A 4,659-nucleotide genomic window follows, 5' to 3' on the forward strand; every position below is an offset into this window, starting at 1 on the left:
TGAGACTGAGGGTGTTGCTGAAATCTGCCTCTGGTCGTAGAAGTCAGCATACTGTGTGTGAGCTAAAGGAGAAACTGGCTAGTGTCTTGAAGGCTTGAGTCTGATGACAAGGTCCACTGAGTCCTTTCTGCTATAAAGGGACTTATTCTTCCATACAGACCCTGTATGGTTTAGCACAGGCATGTCCAAAGTCCGGCCCGCAGGCCAATCGCGGCCCGCGTTCCGGTTTCGGACGGCCCGTCTGGTCATGTTCACATATATATCTTTTGTGGCCCCCAACGAATCCCTGTTTGCCGGGGGCCACAAAAGATAGATATGCTGGCTGCCATGGAGGGGGCGGGATGAGTGCCGTGGATACAGGACAGCGTCCTGTGTAAAAGGAAGTCCCGTCCTGCACTGCCATTGGACAACCGTTTTGTCCATCACAGGAGGCGGGACTTTCAATTAAAGAGGCCGTCGATAGAAACTGGAGTTTCTCCTGTATGTCTGTCCGCGCTCATCCCGCCCCCCTTCCTGTCTCCTCCAAGGCTGCAGAACGTGAATCAGGCTGCACTGATGGCAATGGTGAGTCTGCATTCCTGGCAATGTGTGGGCTGCATTCCTGGCAATGTGTGGGGTGCATTCATGGCAATGTGTGGGCTGCATTCCTGGCAATGTGTGGGCTGCATTCCTGGCAATGTGTGGGCTGCATTCATGGCAAAGTGGGGGCTGCATTCATGGCAACGTGGGGGCTGCATTCATGGCAACTTGTGGGCTGCATTCCTGGCAATGTGTGGGCTGCATTCCTGGCAATGTGTGGGCTGCATTCATGGCAATACGCTGGGGGCTGCATTCATAGCAATACGCTGGGGGCTGCATTTCTGGCAATGTGTGGGCTGCATTCATGGCAATACGCTGGGGGCTGCATTCATAGCAATACGCTGGGGGCTGCATTCATGGCAATGCGCTGGGGGCTGCATTCATAGCAATACGCTGGGGGCTGCATTCATGGCAATACACTGGGGGCTGCATTCATGGCACTACGCTGGGGGCTGCATTCATGGCAATACGGTGGAGGCTGCATTCATGGCAATACGCTGGGGGCTGCATTCACGGCAATGTGTGTGCTGCATTCATGGCAATACGCTGGGGGCTGCATTCATGGCAATACGGTGGAGGCTGCATTCATGGCAATGTGTGGGCTGCATTCATGGCAATACGGTGGAGGCTGAATTCATGACAATACGCTGGGGGCTGCAGATGGGCCTGACCCTTATTTTGCTTCACATGTCTTTATTTAAAATGTAAGATTTTTAGTTTTTTCCTGAGACTTCCTTTTTAAAGTTAAGGTGTGTGGTAAAAGCCGATTAAATACGGTATATCCAAATAACACACCCGAGCTCATCTGTTCACCACACACAGCACAAAGGCAAGAGAATTCTTGTTGAGCCATGTATTAGTGCTCGGATGAACACACTTAGACCGAATTTTAATGGTTTAAAGAATGTCAGACAAAATGGTCGGCCCTCGAGCATGTTCACTTCATCAAATCTGGCCCTCTTTGAAAAATTTTTGGACACCCCTGGTTTAGCAGATCATCTGCTTCCACAGTTCTACAGAGAGAGTTGTTGAGTGTTATGTGACTCATTAGTGTTAGGCAAGGGAGCAGGTGTGTTAAATGTGGTATTATTGCTCACACTACTCTCCACTAGGGGGATGTAACCTGATGTTAGTGGGAAACCGCTGGGGGTTACCTGATGTAGGGGGCTCCGCTGGGGGATACCTGATGCAAGGGAGACTCCACTGGGGGATACCTGATGTAAGGTGGACACTGCTGGGGGTTACCTGATGTAAGGGGGGGTTGCTCCACTGGGGGATACCTGATGTAAGGGGGGCTGCTCCACTGGGGGATACCTAATGTAAGGGGGGCAGTTCCACTGGGGGGGATACCTGATGTAAGGAGGACACAGCTGGGGGTTACCTGATGTAAGGGGGACTCTGTTGAGGTATACCTGATGTAAGCTGGCTCCACTGGGGGATACCTGATGTAAGGCGGATACCGCTGGGGGATAACTGATGTAAGGGGGGGGGGTTGCTCCACTGGGGATACCTGATGTAAGTGGGGCTGCTTCATTGGGGGATACCTGATAAAAGAGGGGCTGCTCCACTGGGGGATACTTGATGTAAGGGGGGTGGTTACACTGGGGGGATACCTGATGTAAGGGAGGGCTGTGGGATACCTCATGTAAGGGAGGTTGCTTCACTAGAGGATACCCTATGTAAGGGGGGGCTGCTCCACTGAGGGATACCTGATGTAGGGGGAGCTGCTTCACTTGGGTATACCTGATGTAAGGAGGGGCTGCTCCACTGGGGGATACCTGATGTAAGGGGGGCTGCACTGGGGGATACCTGATGTAAGGAAAGCTGCTCCACTGGGGGATATCTGACGTAAGGGGGGCTGTTCCACTGAAGGATACCTGATGTAAGGGGGGCTGCTGCACTGCGGGATACCTGATGTAAGGGAGGCTGCTTCACTGGGGGATACCTGATATAAAGGGGGGCTGCTCCACTGGGGGATACCTGATGTAGGGGGGCTCCACTGGGGGATACCTGATGTAAGGGGGGCTGCTCCACTGTAGGATACTTGATGTAAGGATGCTGCTCCACTGGGGGATACCTGATGTAAGGGGGGCTGCTCCACTGGGGGATACCTGATGTAAGGGGGGTTGTTTCACTGGGGAATACTTGATGTAAGATGGGCTGTTCCACTAGGGGGATGCCTGATGTAAGTGGGAAACTGCTGGGGGTTACCTGATGTAGGGGGCTCCGCTGGGGGATACCTGATGTAAGGGGGCTCCACTGGGGGACACCTGATGCAAGGGAGACTCCACTGGGGGATACCTGATGTAAGGTGGACACCGCTGGGGGATACCTGATGTAAGGGGGGTTGCTCCACTGGGGGATACCTGATGTAAGGGGGGCTGCTTCATTGAGGGATACCTGATAAAAGGGGGGCTGCTTCACTGGGGGATACCTGATGTAAAGGGGGCTGCTTCATTGGGGATACCTGATAAAAGGGGGGCTGCTCCACTGGGGGATACCTGATGGGGAGCCTCCCATTGCACGGAGCGGCCCGAGAACGAAGAAGAGATGCCATGGAGGAAGATGCCGGACGAGAACATCGGAGCAAGAAGAAGTGGATTGGAGGAAGAAGAAGATGGGGGAAGAAACCGAAGGATGAAGAAAGGAAGAAGCAAGAAGACCAGAAGAAAGAAGATGAAAGAAGACTTTAATAAAGAACTTGTCAAAGACCGTCTCTTGTAATTTTTAACACTTTTGTCACTTTTTTGGTGAAATGGTAGGGGTACTTTTGTGCCCCCTTATCATTTCACACAGGGGGGGTCCCCTTGATAAAGGGGGCTTCCAGATTCAGATAAGCCCCCCGCCTGCAGACCCCCACAACCACCGGCCAGGGTTGTGGGGATGAAGAAAGAAATTATCAATTATTACTCCAAAATATATAAAGTGCTGTTGCTAATAAATATTGTTAGAAAACATTTGATATGTATATAATGAATCATAGCATGAAAACAAAAATTCATAAAATAATCAAAATAAATGTCCGTGCAATCATTGCAAAAAATAAAGTGCAAGCTTATAGTGACCCAATATAAAGCATATAAAGTTATATATTTCAGAGTAATACTTAATAATTTCTTTGCACATTACTAGAAGAGGTTTTTCACACAGATAGATTGTGACCTCTTTTATTCATATATTTTTTTTTCCACAAAATATTGAAGCTAATCTTATTTGTATATTTATGAAATGTATGCGTATCATTGCCTCTTGCGAAATAGTGTAATACCTCCCTTGCCTACTCCTGCACCCTATTCTGTATAGCTCAGCACTATTCTATTTGATCTTATGTATTTGGGTCTCGATACCCCTTTTCAGTGTCTGCAGCAATACCCATTTTTCCCTATCTAGTTGGTTGGCGCAGGGATATTTGTTTTTATTATATTGCAATTCTTGGCATCTCTCTCCTCTTCTATCTATATTCTTACCAGATCATGTTCATCAGGTAGCGGTGTAAGTGGAAAACATTGGTCAGTTTCCTAGCATGACCCTCTCCCAGAGGAAGATAAGAATTAGGCACCTGGATGCCGGTAAACTAGCCGCCAGGGCAGAACCAGAACTGTCCAAGTCGCAACTCTCAGACTCCTCCTGTGCCATGGCTCCAGGAGTCAGGATAACAGGATGCTTTGTGTTCTCGGGAGCAAGTTCCACTTCACATGAGGGAACCTTTAGCTCACAGGCCTTGAAGCAGGCTGCACAGGTGACAGCTCAGTCTTAGCAAAAGGTACAAGAGAAGAAGTCTTTACCTCCTCAGAGGCTTTATTCATCAACTTGGGCTCCAAACAGTCCTCTGTAACTTGATTCTTGCCTGCTGCTGCAGGTGGTGGCTCCAATGCAGATGATTGTGTCTGCTCCTCAGTTACAGGCACATCATTGGCCACTGCTGTCTCAGGTAGATCTGTATCTGGAACAGCATCATATGTTTTACCTGTCTGCCAGTTGGTGGGTTTTTGGGGCTCGACCCCTGACCTGACGGGGCTTTTTGAAGCTCCTAGAACATTCTGGAACATTCCAAGATCTCCCCCCCCCCCCCTTACTCAA

The sequence above is a fragment of the Lithobates pipiens genome, unplaced genomic scaffold (genome assembly GCF_037356315.1).
Source record: "Lithobates pipiens isolate NorthernLeopardFrog02 unplaced genomic scaffold, aLitPip1_a1.2 Scaffold_13, whole genome shotgun sequence".
Lineage (NCBI taxonomy): Eukaryota > Metazoa > Chordata > Amphibia > Anura > Ranidae > Lithobates > Lithobates pipiens.